This window comes from Barbus barbus (genome assembly GCF_936440315.1).
Source record: "Barbus barbus genome assembly, chromosome: 13".
NCBI classification, from domain to species: Eukaryota; Metazoa; Chordata; class Actinopteri; order Cypriniformes; family Cyprinidae; genus Barbus; species Barbus barbus.
Genome location: NC_136741.1, coordinates 26,977,574 through 26,998,226, shown reverse-complemented (window position 1 = coordinate 26,998,226; position 20,653 = coordinate 26,977,574). Strand labels below are relative to the sequence as shown.

At 36.8% G+C, this 20,653-nt stretch overlaps 1 protein-coding gene across 1 annotated transcript in view; it reads right to left on the bottom strand.

Moving 5' to 3' along the window:
• The window catches only part of LOC306879319 (chemokine-like protein TAFA-2), an 85,912-nt gene extending 68,853 nt beyond the window's left edge, over positions 1-17,059 (bottom strand). The window contains exon 1 of the mRNA XM_079432151.1: positions 16,581-17,059. The gene's annotated coding sequence lies outside the window, so the exon portion shown is untranslated. The remainder of the gene's footprint in view (positions 1-16,580) is intronic.
• Between the last annotated feature and the right edge of the window lie 3,594 nt (positions 17,060-20,653).

Sequence of the window (20,653 nt, the reverse complement as noted above, 5' to 3'; positions counted from 1 at the left end):
TTTTTAAATAATGTTTTAAATTTCAGTCAAGACTTCGTCAAGTCACATTCAGAGTTTTTCTTGACCAACTTTCCTTAGTTATCCAGTTTATTCAGTCACTGTCAGCAGATTCTCATTCGGCATACCTCATTTGGTTAGTTCACTCACAAGCATCATGTCCTAGTTTGTTCAGTGCTCTCTCAAGTCATTCAGCTGCAAAACACCAACTCGTTCAGTGTATATTGGCATATTCATTCAGTATGTCCAACCAATGATATGCTCCTTCACAGCCCCTACCATAATGTGCTATAGTCAGTCTTTGAAGTGAGAAATGGCCAAAGCAGCCCTGTGCTTCACAAGAGAGAGAGAGTTCAATGAATGAAATATAGTGCATGGAAGTGAGTGAGAATGGTTTGTTCAAGTAAAAAAAAAATACCGCTAACACAAGCCTTTGGACACCAAGTTGGTTTGGAAAACAAGCATCCTTTCAAAATTATTTCAGTGATGTCAGTGGATACAGAGATGTGGGTTGTAGGTCAGAACCCTGTTTAAAAGTTAATTTAGCCCCAGAAAGACTTTTCTCACTAAAAACCTTGTAAGTGCCCATGTGGATCATACAACTTTATGACCAGATTTCTGTGCGACACATTCATCACTGTGGTCATTAAAGACAAGATTTTCTCAGTTTCCATAAAATCAGATCTTAAAACTACTTATTTTTAAATTGTAATAATATTTCACAATATTGCTGTTTTTACTGAATTAAATAAATGCAACCTTAGTGAGCATGAAAGACTATATAACCCTAAACTTTTGAATCGTAATGTACGATTATTTGACATTTAATTGTGGCCCGCTTGGAAAGACATAATCTAGAAAGTTTTGTTTAATGAGTTCAGTTCAGAACACGTTCTGTTGAGGACATGAATCAATAGCAACATCTGTCTGTTGTCAAAATTCAGAATAATTTTGGAAGTGTAGAGTTATTTTTACTGCAAGATCTGCATGTGTTCTTTGACGTTTAATTATGTGTATGCCAATGTTTCCAGCACAGAGCCATTCCAAAAGGAATTATGTGTTACCCAAGTTGCGAGTTTGCAGTCTGCATTGTATGTGATGGCGTAGAAAAAAAAAATACTGTAGACAACACATCTTTTTATAGCATTTGCCTCACTGGCTGCATGCAACAACAACAAAAAAAAACTGCAGCATGGAAGAATGAGAGGAATCTTTTAATGAATCAAACATGAAATCAAATTGCTGTGATGGTAGAACAATTCCTTATTATGGCACTGTACATACTAATCACAGTGCATTTTTTAAAGGTTTTTAATATTTAATGCAACCAAATGAATGAGTTAAATTAATTGCACTTCCAAATAAATGTATGTGGTTAGGCCCAATTAAAAAGTGGTTGCACAGATTTTTGCAAACAAATTGTGCAGGAAACACTGGTGTGTGTGCATGCTTTATTTGACTGACAGGTCTTTTCCACTTGGCTGACATGCATTGAGAATGTGGAAATACCGGCAGGGAGAGAGGGAACATCAGGGTTGGCGTCTTGAACACACACTCGCATGCAGAAAAAAGATTGAGGGAGAGGAAGCGGGGGCGTTCATGGCCGTCTTTGATTTGTCGTATTTTTTGAGAGGAAGTAAACACAGATCAGGCTGTCAAAAAGACAGGAGGCCATAGAGTGGGAAAAGAGAGTATGTCAGGTTCCAGCGATGTGGGCAGCTCTTCCTTCCTGTGAAAAGTAGAGCAGAGCTCATCCAATCTTGGCTTTGCCTCTTTCTCTCACACGTTATCATTTTTTTCCCACTGAACTCTAAGTGATGGTTCCGTAGCTCGGAGAAATTAGTCACCTCCACAGATGCAGAGGCACTGCAGATAAGCCATTGTCTTCTCTCTTCTTATATAATAATTCCTGACACTGTCTCAAAATGTTGCTTCGAAATCCAACCCACCGCAATGCCTTGAATCAAAAGTAAAACCTGTGGGACTGTTCTTAAAAATGTTCTTGAAGCAAACCCTGAGAATGTAATGGCTTTTTTCGCACAGAGGGACTGTGACATAAATATTCAAGATGTCCTGTATGTGCCTAACGGGCCTAATTTGTGATCTATCATTGATCTATCCAAAAATTAAGAATCCAAACAATTTTGTGCATGCAGCAAGACCGTGATTTATAGAGACCAGAGAGCATGTGATAAAATGAAAGCATGTGACAAAACATGTTATTTCTGACATTCATATTGCAAAACTCATGATGTTAAGATATTGTATGTGGTTGTCAGGGGTTGCTAAGGTGTTATGAGTGTTTTTAGTGCATTGCTATTTGGTTGTTCTGAATGGTGGCTATTAGGATTTTTTTACCAGTTTTTCCACCGCAGGATGAAAATTAGTTTAATTGCTTTAAAAGTAATAGGCCTATAATACCTTTTCTCAATAAGTAATATGTAGGGCCTATATTTCATCACTGTCAGAAAATAATGCAAAAAGGGCAAAAACTGGACTTTTAGGGGAACAACAGGGAAAACTCTGTATCTTATCTACCCCTGCAAGGTGCATATCAGTGCCTTGAGTGGTAATATGCACCCTTAAAGTACTGCTATAAACCTTTTAGGGGAAAATAATGTATAATGATGACCCTTTGAGAGTACTGTCCCAGTGACAAGGCACACATTTTTCTTAGTGTGTGTTTGTGCGCGCGCATGTGTGTGTGTGTGTTTTGAGAGTTTGTTGGACTGGCTGATGCAGTTCTATCAGCTTCTTGGTTCCATAGAAAATCAAAATCAATGAGATGAATATGTGATTTAACTTTCAGGTTAAAAAGTGTAAAATTCCTTCAGGCTTATTTCCTGAAAACCTCATTTTAACTCAGACATTTAAATTAGATATGCAAAGGGCACAAAATGTCCTTCCACTGCCTTACATTCTTGTACTATGATATAAAAGATAATAAGGTGTCAGAATGTTTTAAAAGTCATAAAAATCGTTCTCAAATCACCATGAGTTTTAAGTACGCACCACATCCAGACTTTGGTTTATGTCGCTAACAGTAATAACACAATATTTTAGCCAATACGGCAATTTACCAGTAGTGAGTGTTGGTTACATCAATGCACCAGCAGATAGCAACTAGCAAATGTTGTTACATGATTTCACCAGTAGATGGCAACAAGCAAATGTCTTTTTGAGTATTATGATAAATTTGTGCATGTGTTATTATTTCTTTCTCCTTTTTTTAATCATTGAGGGAAAATAACATAAGCAATTACATAACAATATCGCCAACATGGGCTTGGGATGGAAATGCCGTGAGCATTGAAAAATATTTTGAATTGTCCTTTTGACTTTACATCCACTCATAAAACTTTTACAAAAAAGCATTATAGTATAGTTTTTCCTCCCACCTCATATTATTCCATCACAAAAGTTTTGAGAGAGAACGCAAAGTTTCTCAAGGGACAGCAAAAGTTGTGCAAGAGAATGCAAAAGTTTTGTGAGCTAACTCAAAGTTTCTCAGGGGAACGCAAAAGTTTTACAAGAGATTGCAAAAGCATTTAAATGCAATTTTTCCTTCAATCCAATATTTTTTTTCCCATCACCACATCCCTTTAGGGACTCCATAAGAAATAGTGTTTAAGCATCAAAAATCAGATCTCTGCATCAAAGCAGACGTGTTAATAATCCTCCATTTCGTTAACATAAACCCACTTTGGCTAAACTTTCCAGGCTTGACGTTTAGAGAAATACAACAGCAGCAGCCTAGGCCAATGACTTACGAGTTTTAATAACGTCCTGACATGGTGAAACTATTTACCGATTGTGCCCCAAAGCATATTTGTCACCATTTTATCACCCAAGCAAAAAAAGAAAAAAAAAGAGTAAGTGATAGACCTGTAAATCTCAGCAGAGTGTCAGACAGCCATGATGGTCGTAAGAACGCCAAAAACAAGCCCATATTGTGTTTGACTGCTAAAACTGACAGGCTCGATTGGACCGTGAAGGATTTGACTTTCCTCCCCCACAAAACATGCCAGTGATATGGAATCTTTTTGTGATCGCTCGTTAGGTTTTCAAACAGCTCCATTTCAACTGACGAATTGCCTCAATCCTCAAATCTAGTCTTATCTCCGCATGTAGCTATAGCGTATTCACATATACATATGAGAGAAAACGACTTGATCAAAAGGCCATGTGCCCAAAGCTGCCCTTCAGCCAAGTCCAAGTCGTGGGTGGGGTTTGGGTTTGGGGGAGAGATAACAGAAGCGAATATTCCGATATCTGTTTCATATTCTTTGTCACAGATCAAGGCCAAGACAAGGCGGAGTGGAATGAATTTATGATCAGAGACCTCCTTTGAAGTTCTCGCTGTTCTTTCAAAGAATTGTATGACGATGAGCAACTTGAAGATTTCTGTTAGGTCAGAAAAAAGTGCCCTAGCAGGTGGTGAAAAAGAGAGAGAAAAAGAGAGCGAAATCTTTCCTCTGTCGATCTTTCGATCTCTGCTCTGCCAGCTTATTTATTAGACATGAGAGGGTCAAAAACTGCCAGGGGCGCCCATTTCAATCTGTCAACTCTTCACTGCTGCAGTTTGCACCCGGGGACTCCCGCCCCCAGCCCTGCCTGACAAGCGCAAAACGTGGAAACCTTTCACATAATTGTGCGCTTTATTGTCTCGTATTCCCCTAATTACAATCAGAGAGGGGTCGTTTCTGCTCCGACAAAGAAATAACAAGCATCAGAGAAAAATAACAACCGATTGCCATAGCCTATAATTGCGATTTTCAGCCCCAAATTGCAGCCTAATGATTACAGGCGTGGGGCGGACCTGGCAGAGATTGCTGGGATGCATGAATGCTGCCTGAGTGAGAGAGATAGAGAGAGAGAAACAGAGAGACAAAGAGAGAAGGAGATGAGATAGTAAGCGCAGAGAAGCGCACTTTCTTCAGTTATAGGCAGATTTCATTGTATGGATTTCAGGGTTGTTGTTTTTTTTGGTTTTTTTTATATGAAAGCACACATTTCTTGGAAATTCTTGGGAATATTTTTTCATGCCTTCATTCTTTATTTATTATTCTCCTGTTATTTTGTTTTATACATATATGTATAAATTGTATTATCACACACACACACATACTATTAATTATTACATTTTTAAAACTGCGATCTAAACAAATAGTGTCATATGGTACATAAAGTTTTCATTATTTAATGTGTGAAAATGTATTATTTTATCCATCATAAAAACATGACTTAGTATATTTTACATTATACTTGGTATAATTGGTGAATGTGTGAATTGGTCAACATGTGTCTTTCCAAACCTTGGTAATATTTATTGGTATATTGGTATAAGTGAAATGTAATATGTCAAAATTGTATTCATTCATTCATTCATTCATTCCATCATAAAATGTGTTACAAGACTTTTTTTAAACAGTGAGAAATGGTACACTATTTAATGTGTGAATATTTTAATATTTTTTTGTTGTTGTTGTTCTTACTACTACTATTATTATTATTATTGTTATTATTATTAATCTACCCATCATAAAAAATATGAATTGTTACATTTTTAAAGCTATGACCTTCTAAACAAGGAGTGGAATATGGTACATAAATATTTTGCTATTTAATGTGTAAACATTATTATTATTATTATTATTATTAAGGTAATTCCATCATTATCAACAATTGTGCCAATAATAAAGTTTTTTCAAAAGTTAGTGTTTCATAAAATGCCATTTCCCTTGCTGTGATTTCCAGAAATAAAGGTGATCTGAGATGTGGAGGAAACTCTCCTGTGATGCATGTGTGTACACTGCTGGAGTCTGCTAGTAGACGAACTTAGTAGAGAATTTGAAAAGTGTTTTGAGGAAATTAATTTTCCACAGGGCAAAAGTGCCCATAGTTGAAGAAACACCCAATTACTACAACTTCTGTTCCATCACAGAACGCAAGAGCAACGCCCGCTTTATCTGAAAACGCAAACCCAACCGAACATTCAGCGCTGTGTCGAGAGCTGACAGTAAAGGCCTCAGGACGTTCTGCGGCATTGGAGATAATGGAGATTCGGGAAAACAGAAAGGGGAAGTAATAAAGGGCTGCCAAACGCCGACACGCTACAACAAGCGTGGCATGGGTGTGTGGCAGGAGCGGGAACCCACAGAAGGGGAGGGCAAGTGGGACGACTCCAGCTTAGATGGCAGCCTCCGAGGCCGGTTCTAGCTCTGCCACGATTATGCTGTCAGGAACGTGGGCGGTACATCCGTGACTTGTAATGGTGGAGCAGAACTCTACAGTGTATGGTCTCCATTTGCAAACACCTCATGTCTCAATTATATGTTGTGATCATTGTAAACAAATAAGATGATCATTATAAATATGTTCTGTGTAATTGCATTAAATGAGAGCAGCAGTAAATCAGTTCTTCTACAGTTTAAGGACACATTTCTCATGCAAAGCACATTTTCTTGTCATATACTTATCCTAATGGTTATTATGATGACCTCATCAGGCATAAAATACTTTTTCATAAACATAACAAACCGTACTAACCCCAGTCTTGTGAATGATAGTGTATATATACTTTTGTGAGCTGGAAAATCAACCAAAAATGTTTTATATCTCACAGAATTGTGTTTTAATGCCTATTTATAATGCCGTTGTGCTGTGGCTGCCGTCGCATCATCCAAGTGGATGCTGCACACTGGTGGTGGTTGAGGAGAGACCCCCCACATGATTGTAAAGCGCTTTGGGTGTACAGCAATACACAATAAGGTGCTATATAAATGCATCATTCATTCATTTTCTAATAATCTAGTTCATTTCTGGTGATTAAATTTGCCTGGCAACAGGACAACACTTGTCTGTTTTTTTAGTTTTTAAAAAAAAAAAAATATCTTTGTCTGGCAGAAATCACACACTCACACACATGCCAATAATATATAAGCTTTAGGATTGTGTGTTCAGAATTAACAATCTCTTGTCACAAGGTTTAATTTGTAATGACCGAAATGCATTTTTGCTTTGCTCTTGATATAAATAGATCTTGCAACCTAATCTAGCGTCTTCACAGTTTAATTAACAAAACCAGTTCTCATCCTGCCTTTTGAGAATAATAATAAGCCACCGAGTCACACTGCTGTTAGACCCAGTGATTGAAACAACACGGCTGTACCAGAAACATCATTGCCACTTAAATGCCAGCCGCATCTCAATTTGTCCATCCGTGCTTTCCAAACATGTAAGCGAAAGTAAACTAATAAGTGTGCGATCTGAAATCAGGTAGGAAGGAAAAATAAAAAAGTCACGCTAAGCTGATCATCTAAATTTCAGCCTAGGACGATATTTTTCTGCACAACCCTACTATATTGAGAGAGCTTATGGTAATATGGTTTGCTTTGAGAGTGGCATATTGAAAATAAGTCCGGTGGGATCGAAAAGAGAGAGTGGAGAGAGGAATCCGGCCCTGAGCAATTTCACTGTGTTTACACAGCGCTTCACAACAAGACTGCCACATAAACTCAGCCTGATGGAGCCCAAGGCAACCGGTGGACATACAGAGACCGGCGAGCGGACTGTAAGAATTACAGATAGAATTAGAATTAGAAGATAGAGAGAGCAACACACGTTATTGCAGTAAAACACAACTACTAGGCTATAGCACAGACACAACTGCATTTAGGGTATTTGTGTGTAGGAACAGAAACTGGGAGGTGGAGATAGAACTATGTAGATACATAGGAAAACCAATTTTCAACTGAGGTCTCCTTATGAGATCAGAGCAATGAGATTAAATGGAGAACTATCCACTGAGAAAAAGATTCCAGTAATCTCACGTGTCTCCTCTAGAGTTTCAGGAGAAAAAAACAATGTCAAAACACCAGTCACACTTATTTTAAGGTTCAATTCTCGCTATTAACAAACCGTTAACTATGACTTTTGCCTCAATAAACTCCTAATTTGCTGCTTATTAATAGTTAGTAAGGTAGTTGTTAAGTTTAGGTATTGGGTAGGATTTGGGATGTAGAATATGGTCATGCAGAATATGTGCTTTATAAGTACTAATAAATAGCCAATGTGCTAGTAATATGCATGCTAATAAGCAACTAGTTAATAGTGAGAATTGGTCCCTATACTAAAGTGTTACCAAAACATCTGAGAAGCACACATGAAACACAATTCCTACATTTAAACTTTTTAATGTCTCAATTTTTTTAAAAAGGTAATGTAGAATTATTTATTTTAATATATATTTAAAAATGAGTTTACTGGGGTCTTTACTTAGGAACAAAATCCATATAATACAGTATAATACTGTTCAAAAGTTTGAGGTCGGTAAGATATTAAATGAAAGAAATTAATACTTTTACCCAGCAACGATGCGTTAAACTGATTTAGCATTTTTTTTTAAATGACTTTATAACAATGTCACGAAAAATATTTATTTCAATGCTAAATGCTATTCTTTTGAACTTTCTATTTATAATCTATTTATAAAAATTTCTGCAAAAAAAAATATTAAACAGCAACTGTTTTTAATAAGAAGAAATCAGTACTGTATATTAGAATGATTTCTGGAGGATCATGTGACACTGAAGTCTTGACTAGGTTTGCATTACAGGAATAAATTACATTTTAAAATATATATAAAAACAGTTATTTTAAATTGTAATAATATTTTACAATATTGTATATAGGCTTTCAGCAACAAGTGGAATTTAAGAGGAAATATTTGAGACCAAGTTCATACTTGAATGAAGCATAACTGAGATCTCCTGAGCCATGAAAAAGCAACTGCTGAGCAATAACATTTTCCTTTGGGGGCAAAAGTTGGTAGAAAGCGATAGAGAAAAGAAAATGAGCCCAAATCAGACCCGGTGGCCAAGAGAGAAAGAATGAGTCTGCTAGAGCTGTATTTCCTGTTTTAATCTCAAAGGAACACACCGTGCAGGATGAGGGGATGTTCTCGCTCTGGTGGGAGGCGGCGATGGCACACTGATGACTCCTAGGCTACCAATTTGTTTGTTTATTGTCTTGGTGTTTTGTCGCGGTTACAGTTCATTGCAGTCTGCCTCCACTCCAGCACGCTCTTTTAAATGGCATCTATAAAACATGCGGCCTCTTTCGCCTGTCTTCCTCATCCCTCTCTCGTTTTTGTATCCCCCTTTCTTTCTCCATCCCTTTATCCCTTCCCTCTCCTTCCCTCCCTCTGTTTCTTTCAGTAACTGGTTCTTTCTCACTTTTTGTCTCTCACTCCTCACATCAGTCAAGCATTATGTGGCGGCACAGAAGCTTCCAGGATGCCCACTCACATTCTCTGCGCTCACAAAGCCGCCCTGCTCTCAGCTAAATCCAAAGCTACATTTCAGCAGTCTTCAGTGTCACATGATCCTTCAGAAATCATTCTAATATTTCTTCTTATAACGTTGAAAAAAGTTGCACTGTTTAATATTGTTGTGGAAACCGTGATGCATTTGTTCAGGATTCTTTGATGACTAGAAAGTTCAAAAGAACAGCCTTTATTTGAAATAGAAATCTTTTGTGAAACGTCTTTAATTTCACTTTTGCTCAATTTAATGCATCCTTGCATAAAAGTATTAATGTATATAACTCCGTGACCACCTACATTAGGAATCTTCTTCTCTACCTCTCTATCTATGCTGATACTTGACTATTTGTTGTTATTTTGTCGAGGCTTTGTCATTGTTCTTGCACACACACAGTGAGATAAGCCGCGGCTCCTATGAGCCATCACATCTTTCTCAATTGGCTACGCAACTGAGCTTTGGACACATTACGTAGAGTGTGACATCCATCTCAATGTGTGCTGTAGCTGCTATATTTGCAGATTCAATGCTCTGTAGTGGCTCTGAATTAGTAATTCAAGCATGTTGTTTTGAGACTGCTTTAGTGCTTTTAATTACAAACCCAAAGATTAGGATTCGAAGGAGGAAAAAACCCCAGCGCTGCTTCATTATCCATGCTAGCTCTGTAAGGATGTAAAAACCAGGTGGATGCGCTAAACTGAATGAAAACACATTAAGCGAAGATGGTAAATAGGAAGATTGGGGCTAGTTGTTGTTAAAAAAAAGCTTTGGGCATGTTGTCATACTACATGGGGTAAGTTGTCAAAATGGTATCTGTTATTAAACAAACTATTATAGGCTAAATTTAGAAAGTAAAACATTTATGAGACACTAAACAAATCATGAAATGTAAACAGTAACGTATAAAACATTGGTCTTTTGACTGAAAACCTCATAGTTCCCGAGCGCTTGTGACAACTTGCCTGTGTTTCATCCATTTCTTGCTAACAGAGGCCAGACTGGCTGCATGATTTTGATTTGACACAGAAACGGTGTGATTGCACCGAGCCGAGCCTCATTTCTGAGGCAGGAAGACAAAGGCAAATCCATCTCGCATCGGTTGCAGTTCCCTCTCGCAAGCATGCAAAGCAATATCTCCAAATTACAGCCTCTGGAATTCGACAGGCTAAAGGCCGAGGACAAGACTAGAGCGCTCTGTTCCTCAGGAAACAAAACAGGCTGGACGGGTCTCTCGCACCTCTGCCTCGCCTCCGCAATAAATCACCTGCCATCTCCTGCATGTATAGTGATCTTAAACACCCCTCCCTCTGAACCAAATCTGCCCGAGTGATGATCTATGATTGGTCGGCGTGTCTAGAAGTATAAGTTGGACCGTTATGAGAGATGCAGAGCAGTGGCTCTCAACTGGTTTTATATAACAGCTATACATGTGTATGTGTGTGGATAGATAGATAGATAGATAGATAGATAGATAGATAGATAGATAGATAGATAGATAGATAGATAGATAGATAGATAGATAGATAGATAGATAGATAGATAGATAGATAGATAGATAGATAGATAGATAGATAGATAGATAGATAGATAGATAGATAGATAGGTGTGTGTGTGTGTGTGTGTGTGTGTGTGTGTGTGTGTGTGTGTGTGTGTGTGTATGTGTGTGTGTGTGTGTGTGTGTGTGTGCAGATATAAGATTCTAGTGTTGACAAATCTGAGTACTAATTAACCAATTCTTCAACTGAACCCTAAATAAAGCATGTGTAATAAAGCAAATGTTTATATATATGCATTATATATATATATAATATATAAAATAATAATATATATGCCAATGGATGTATTACTTTTATTTTATTATATTATATGTTATGTTGTTATTATATTTTATATAGCTGTTAATAACTGTGTAATATAACTGTTTTAACTTTGACTTGTTGAAACTTGCATTTAGAATTGTTCTTTTTACCTGCAGAAGAGACTTGCAACTCATTTCTACGGCAATTGAGAACCACTGACGTAGAAAACAAAAACGCTGCTAGACACCACCTGCTTACCGGAAACTTCTTTTCCTGAAATCATTGTGCAATAGCAGAAGTGATTCATGCACCTGCTTCTTACACATATTTAAGGCCTATACTTGCAGACAAAAACTAAATGTGATAAAAAAATATGCTTCATGTGTAGTTCACAGATCCATTAGTCTTTTTCTAATGTTCCTGACCTTAAAAGCAAATGTAAAGTCCTGTATAATTGCTACCGCAAACGTCTGTAAAAAAGTATCTTGTCATCCTATTACCTCTAACGATTGCTGCATTGACCTGCCTTCAAGAGGAAGTCTGAGAGCTCCTCCTACGTGCCAGACCGCCATCTATCTATATCTCACAGATCAGAAGGTCACACACTCTCAAACGGATAGTACCTGAGCTTGACCACGGCTACAAATGAGAAACATCTGTTCATATCTAACTGGCTTTCACTATCTTGTCAGGTGAACCGCTTGCAAAAGCACTCTTCATTAAAATGGTGTCATTTTCAGTTTAAGATTAGAGGGAAAAAACATTGCTCTGTGCAGGATGAAGGATCTTGTCAAGAGCAATGTTCTGAAATATATGAAAGCAGAATTTTGCTGCAACCTCTAGTTAAAGGAATAGTTCACCTAAAAACCTCAAACCAAGAATGACGTCTTGAAGATTTAATGATTATAGGAGTATGTTTTACAAGAAAACACTACTTCAGTCCATGTAAAAATGTTACATTTAATTCAGTTTCTTTGTAGTTATTTGTAAAATTTACTAGCAATTTCTGAGTTAAAATATATAGAAATGAGCAGCTAAAACCCATTTACTGTAATTAGTTATAGCGACTTAAAATTTGTTGAGATAATTTAAATATCCAACTTAACTAAACTTAAACTTAAAATTTTAAGTCAAGCACGAACAGCTGAAACATTATTACACATTATTGTAATCCTGCAATCATTTTTATATACAAATGTAATATATGTACATATTAAAAACATATTAAAATTCTGAATATTAAATAGTCATATGAACATATATGAAACCAATTAGAAACTGTAGCAATTTCATATAGTAACATATATATAGCCATACGAATATGTATATGTATTTGTAATACGTTTTTAAACATACTATGTCATTCATCTTAAAATCCGTCAATACAAGTTGATATGACATAAAATATGTTTGTTTGTTTTTTTAAACCATAAACATACAGATTTTTGTATATGTTGTTTTAATAAACTTGCCTATATAAATTAAATATATATAGTTGACACATGGTTGCTGTCACGATTCTGGTCCATGCACTTCCGGTTAATCACCACCAGATGTCACCCACTCACCGCATGGACTCTTGCACTTCACTACAATCCCCATCATTCATTGCACCGACGACACACACAGCTGTTTTCACTGATTACACTACTGATCACACTAATCACTCAGGCTTTATAAACCATGGACTTCCTCTTGCTAGAGGCCGAGTATTGTATTGCGTTTATCGCTCTCATAGCGATAGCTACTCTACGGCGTCATAGTCTTGCCTTACTTTACCTTGTGTGTTCTCTTGTGCTTTGACTCCTCCCAATGTTTTCTGGATTTACCCTTTTGCCTTGCCATTCGGACTCTGTTTGCACCTCAATTGGATTATTGCTCTCTCATACCTGGATTACCCCTTCTATCAAGCCCCTTGGATATTGTACGCCGATCGCCAACCATGCCTGTTTACTTGAGTACTCTTCTGTCTTGCTCTCTCTATACCTGTTTGCTGTTTGTTAGACCCTGCCTGCTATTGACCATGTCTGTAAATAAAAGCTTGCACTTGGATCCGCACGTCTCACGTCTTGTTCGCCCCGTTACAGTTGCTACATATAATACTATATAAAAAATCATCATAGATATTATAAATATTTTTATATATAGGTTATAAACTTATAATCTACTAAGAGTATGTATGTGAAAATTACATATCGCCTTATAGGTAACATATGGCAATATCACTCTTCATGATATACATATTTCCATATAGGGACATTCTGCACAAGCTCTTCACATGAGTTCATACAGGTTTGCATGGTGAGTAAATAATGAATTTGGAATTTCAAAATTAGAATTTATGGGTGAACTATTCCTTTAAAAAGAAAAATAACATTCAGTGGTGCTGCAGAAAATGATCTGAAATGCCAATATGTGAGTGAAACCGAGCGTCTGTTTCAGTAATGCACTGTGATCTGTCATCAGACTGTCAAATGATGCTCCGAGACGTGAGACAGATTGCAATGCTGTGACCTTTGTTTGCATGACCCAGAGAGCATAACCAATTTAAGTTGCCCAGCAGACACATGGACTTAAACTAACAAAGCAGCGCTGCATTTCAGTGAAACAAACCCCCAAAAAATCCACAGCTGCCCTTTGGTCCGTCTGTCAGCAATTCCCACAAATAACACGGCACAATAAAATCATTGCCCAACAGGCCCACAGGCGTTTTCAAAGGCTGCTGACGGCAATCTATAAAGCACAGTAATGGGTCACTTGTCATGGGGCGTGAAAGGGAAGATCTACGGCCGCTCTCCAGTCGCTCTCCCGGGAGCGCAATTAATCAAGGACGAATAGTATCGGCATGCAACAAAAGCCGTAAGGTTATTACAGCCACTGTTCTGCTGGATTAAATGCGATGATAGCATTAATTGCAAAAAATAGCTGACCGCACACGAGACGCCAAAAGCAAGATGAAGGGCAGATGAAAGGAATGGAGACAAAAGAGGGGGATGTAAAAGGAGAAGTTGTGTGTGAGTTGGTGAAGTCAGGGCCGACCCTGCTGACAAGATAAGCCGGGGTGTTCGCTTTCATTTCTGCTGCTGTACTTATACTTGTTCATTTTTACACTTAGGATTCATTACAGGCTATAAGTGAATATGCTATCGGTCTTGATTACTAATACATAGGTTGTTCTCGAACCAAAAGGCAGCCTGCTCGCCTAATTGAACAGATAGCATTGTTAATTTGACAACACCTCTTAAAGATTTGTTTTGGACTCCATTGACTTTCAATGCATAGTCCGAATATTTGTTTTGCAGAAGTAAAACCATACAGATTTGGAATGACATGAGGGTGAGTAAATGATCACAGAATTTTCATTTTTGAGTGAACTAAAATGAAAAATTAATATGCAGCGAGAATATGGAGCTCACACTCATATGCAGTGCAGATGTTTATTGTTTATAGTGAGATGCTTATTTTTATTATCAAATCTCTGGGCAAAACATATAATGCATTGCAATACAATAATGACTGGGTGATTTATGGATGTATAGATAATCAAAAAATCTTCAGTAAATGTTCATCACTTTAGTATAAATATTAATAAAAATTGTTTTTCTTGCATTTGCTTCATTAAAAAAACATACTGAAAGGTCATTTACTAAAGTATAATTATAAATCAGAAGGCAGGAGTTTTGATTGTATTGATAATTCAGACGCCTTAGAAATGAATGTATCTAATATGATACAGTAGAAATGTTGACTATGCTGTTTAGATTTGTAGGCATTTGGGGTAATGTAGATGAAAAATAGTGAAAACAATGCCAGAAAATATTACTTATTTATATGGTTCATGAGGCTACAGGTATCTGTGACTAAACTTAATTTCCCATCATTCTCTGTTGGCAGCATGTGAATGATAAAATCCACAGATAAAACATCAGTTATGCTCCTGTTGTGCAACCTTTGCTGTCTACTTTGTTGCAATAGCGCTAAAAAGCTTCCTAGCAAAGTCTGTCTTTGTCAGGATATGAAAAGAGCTAAAGTTGTATGAAAGTGCCTAACTATGTCCATTTACTTCCAAGCAAAATCCCTCCAATGATTCACCAAATCACTTGTGAATCATCACACGCATAAAAATCACTCGTGAATCATCATATCATAATTACGACTTCAAAACATTTCTTAGAAGGCTTTGAATTCTGATGATCTAGAACAAATGTAAATGAGCTTTAGACAACCAAGAGAATATTTAATAATCGCAATGCTTAGAAGGAATACAATTCTTAGATGAAAGGGAAAAAATAGAATGTATTAATTGATTTACTTTCAACTGTTCCGTCAGATGCCATTTTTATGCTTTGAACCAACTGCTTAACTACATCGACAGAATTGTGGCATTCATTGTCAGAGAGGGATAAATAGATAATGTCTTTAATAACCACTAGATGGTGCAATATCTGAAGATTTGATGTTAAAATCAACACAAACAGTGTTCGAAATGCATTGAACTTCTGTAATGTGATGTACTTCCGGCTGAAACAGGAAATTCACAGAGAAAAGGGGAGGGGCTTAATTTTGGGAATTGCTTGAATTGCGAAAAGCTATATCTGTTTGGTTTTTAGGGGAAGGAGTTAAGGAATGTCACGCAAAAAACTTTACGCAAACATTGGATTCCAACATACATCCCTATATGGATAAGGCATTTTTTTGAAGATTTTTGACAAAGACGTTGAATTTATTCACAAAGGTGCACACTTGTACTGTGGCCTGCAGCACAGATGCTGACTGACTATAATAATACATGTTTGGTAATTATAGATAATGTGACATTGATCTGCAACCCCAACAACAATCAGCAATGATTCAGATCCAAACAAGTTGATTTTCCAATCAAACCCACCAACGCAGAAGATTTCCCATCAGTCGCCTGGATGTTCCTCATGTGTTCCACCATATTAGGCAATGGCCAACTTTAGTGGGCACCATCATCTTTCTATTAAGCACCCAATCCATCAGCATCACCATCAGATCCAGTAGGATCACTACCATCTTCATCTTCATAATACCAGCTCTAGATTATCTTTTTGTAACCAATGTTTCCCATGATTCATAATTATGAAATAAATGCATAGTAAATCTTGTATTGATACACTTTAAATCAAGCAAAGGTAGAGCAGCAGTCAATTATGTTCAAGATATTTCCTATGAGACTAGTAAACTGCTAAATATATATATCATATATATTTAACACTAATTATATTTATATCCCAGGCTATATGTAATTTTTAAATTTATGTATTTTGTGCGTTCTAAAATTCTGACAATTCAATCAGTTTAAAATATGTATTAGAAAATGAATATAAAATCTAAGACTAACACGTTTTATACTTCAACAGTAGCAAGTACAAAGCATTTCTTATTTTTTTAAAGAAAACCAAGGCTAATTTAAGATATGAAATAATCCAGGATTTACCTGTCGTTGAGCTGTCAGTAAAAGTGAAGGGATAACGCTCTCATTTGCTTTTCATTGTCAGAAGTAAAACCCCAGCAGAGCCAAAGACTGATAATTTCCCTTCGCGCAAAAACGATCCCAGGAAAAGCATCACCTACAGATTCAAACAAAAATGCAAATGAAATGAAACCGATTCCTGCACCAGTTCAGAAAGTCTGAAATGAGTCCTCCAAACTCCCACTCTCCAAAGTTCCTTCAGATGCGTCTGAACTTTGCGCGCTGGAACGGATCTGAATGAGCATGTATGATGAGATCTTTAGTTGCATGTATTATAAAGAAGGGTTTAAGTCTGCAAAATCCCTTTATCCATCATAGGCATGTCATGCGCTTCTGGAGTGAGGGCTTTCGACTGCTGCAGTCCTGTGTTCAGGATGGCTGCTCGCTGTGTTGTGTGGAGAGGATGGTGAGGAGCTCGTCTCGCCTCTCAAGTGTTCAGCACTTCAAGCATCCGCTCGGAACCCATGGGAGCTCTCCGCGCGCGCTGCGCTGTGGTCCAATGGCGCCCCCTGCTGGCTGCTGACTCGCTGTACGTGATTAATGAATGTCATTGCGTTACAAAACATCAAACAATAATATATCCAATGGAAAACATAAGCATATAACATAAAAATAATAATATTTACATATTGTATATATTTATTTAACTTATGTATAATCTTAGAGGTACGATTGGTTTATCTTACAAAAAAAAATACTTGTATGTGTTTACTAGTAGTAGTAGGATGGAGGGAAAATAAATTATTATATTATAAAAAATTATTATAATTAAAATAAAATATTAATAATAAATTATAATAAAAAATATTATTATTATTATTATATTTAAAAATTCCAAAAGAATTCAAAATCATATAAATTTTTAAAGAATAAGAGACAGAAGACTACTGAATAACAGGAATGACAAATATTAAATATAGCCTATACATATTTTATATTCTTATTTAATATTTACAGATTTTATCTTAGAGGTACAAATAATAATAATAAATGGTTAAAATAATACTTTTTTTAAATGGTTAAGAAATTATTTGATATTTTGCATATAATGCGGTGATTTTAAGGCATTTTAACAAGCTGAGAGAAAGTGATCGGTGAGAAAATTTTCATACATTAAATCACATTGAGGGAAAAAAATGGGAAAAGTCATTACAGAAATTATTCCGAAGCGGTTATGTGAAGTTGCTACTTCATGTGGTATTTTGTGTGTAATACAATGACATTAAGACATTTTATAAGTGCGTGGCTTAAAATCCCAAACACTTTTTGAATCAAATGTGATGGCACTGAGTAATTGAAAACACATTAGTTAATGAACCCCAGATTGCACAGAACTTCGATCACTAATCATTCCTAATTCACTTTGTTCAATCAATTCCAACATGATTTGCACTGAGAAGCTTTATTGTGACTGAGTTTGATATTACATGAAACTTGCAAAGATGCCGCAAAGCAAAATGTTCATCTTTGCACATGTAGGTTTTTGCTCAGAATACAGTCTCTTCTTAATCTCTATTACGTCTCACTCATAAAATGGCTCCATATGGTAATTCCAGTACTATTATGAGTTCATCAGATTGCTCTGGCTTCCCACTTCCATAAGAAGCAGATGGGAAGAATAATCAATGAGGTCAGTGATTGCTTTGGCTCAGGGATGATGCACAGTACATTAGTGCTCACCTTTAATGACCACAGACACTCTACTAGCATCATAAACAAACCCTCCCGCTGATGGGCAGTGCCCTGCACAAACCGATCAATGTTTTTTGCTGTTGTTGTTGCCTTTTGTAATGTTAGTCCATTTTAAAAACTTGTCAAATTATAAATTTTTAAAACATATGAATCAATCAGAACATTTCATGACCCAAATGCAGGCTAACATGAAGTAAATATGATCATATGATCATGAGAACGGTGAGGAATCAGCTCAGAACTACACGGGAGGATCTTGTCAATGATCTCAAGGCAGCTGGGACCATAGTCACCAAGAAAACAATTGGTAACACACTACGCCGTGAAGGACTGAAATCCTGCAGCGCCCGCAAGGTCCCGCTGATCAAGAAAGCACATGTACAGGTCCGTCTGAAGTTTGTCAATGATTCAGAGGAGAACTGGGTGAAAGTGTTGTGGTCAGATGAGACCAAAATCGAGCCCTTTGGCATCAACTCAACTCGCCATGTTTGGAGGAGGAGGAATGCTGCCTATGACCCCAAGAACACCATCCCCACCGTCAAACATGGAGGTGGAAACGTTATGCTTTGGGGTGTTTTTCTGCTAAGGTGGCAGGACAACGGCAGTGCATCAAAGGGATGATGGACGGGGCCATGTACCATCAGGGCCAGGGCATTGAAGCCAACCAGGGCATTGAAAATGGGTCGTGGGTGGGTATTCCAGCATGACAATGACCCAAAATACATGGCCAAGGCAACAAAGGAGTGGCTCAAGAAGAAGCACATTAATGTCCTGGAGTGGGCTAGGCAGTCTCCAGACCTTAATCCCATAGAAACTCTGTGGAGGGAGCTGAAGGTTCGAGTTGCCAAACGTCAGCCTCGAAACCTTAATGACTTGGAGAGGATCTGCAAAGAGGACAAAAATGGACAAAAGGACAAAATCCCTCCTGAGATGTGTGCAAACCTGGTGGCCAACTACAAGAAACGTCTGACCTCTGATTGCCAACAAGGGTTTTGACACCAAGTACTAAGTCATGTTTTGCGAAGGGGTCAAATACTTCTTTGACTCATTAAAATGCAAATCAATTTCTAACTTTTTTAAATGCATTTTTCTGGATTTTTTTTTTTTAATTAATCTGTCACTCACTGTTCAAATAAACCTACCATTAAAATTACAGAATCTTTGTCAGTGGGCAAACGTACAAAATCAGCAGGGGATCAAAAAAAAATTTCCCTACTGTGAATATATATATTCATATATATATATATATATATATATATATTTTTTTTTTTAATAATGTATTTTTTGCATTACGGTAATGAGGGATGAGAGTGGTGGATATGAGGGAGTAATATGCTGTATATTTTTATTATGACTTAAAGCTGCTTAAATACTTCACAGAATAAATAAAGAAATAAATAAATATTTACTGTATATAGTTTATTTTATTTATTTATTTTTAATTTCAATAATTTATTTATTATTGTTTTGCAATAATGAGAATTGTGGGATAGAGGAATATGAGGGAAGAATATGCTATATACTGTCATAATTTATAAACAAGACATGTTCTTGACAGGATTCTTTTCTTGCTATATAAAATGATGATGTGATTTAGAAAACTTGCAACATTTACAGCCCTTATGCTCAGATGAACAACACTGATGTTTTATGCTATATGTGCTATATAAAATTAATGAGCAAAACAGATACAAAACTAGTAAACAGAAACAGTTTATCCAATATAAGCATCCTCAGCTGTGGTGGTGTAGCACATAAGATGAAGAACATGAAGGAGCTGAATTGTGGAGTAATCTTTCCTCATTATCCGTGATGGATGCATGTCTGTGGGACTGCGTTATATAACCTTTGCACTGAAGGTGCTTCATCTTCACTGGCTGTGTAATATTACCAAAGAATTGATGGCAGTGCATCAAAACAAAATTGAAGCAGAGCTTCATCCTATATCCTATATATAGGATCCTATATCCTTCCTATATCCATCCTATATCCTTCATCCTATATCCTATATCCAGGTTAGTGCAATGCACAACATAATTGTGAAATAACAGATGTGAATGTGTACGATATCAACGTGCACTGGGTCATTTGCACAAATACTAAATTCAAATGGGTCACAAAACTGTCTGTGAAAGCCACTTGAGAACTAGTGACAAGTGGCTTGTTCGATAACTAAAAGAATCACATCTGTGTTATGCTGAGGCTAAGGACTGCTTGTGTATCTCATTTAGTCGTTTGCTTAAGGGTGCAACTCAAGCCTCTAAGATGAAATGTTATATGTTTCCTGAGATACCTTTATTGTTTCAAAGACCAAGCAGTCAATGACACTGCTATATTTTCTTAAA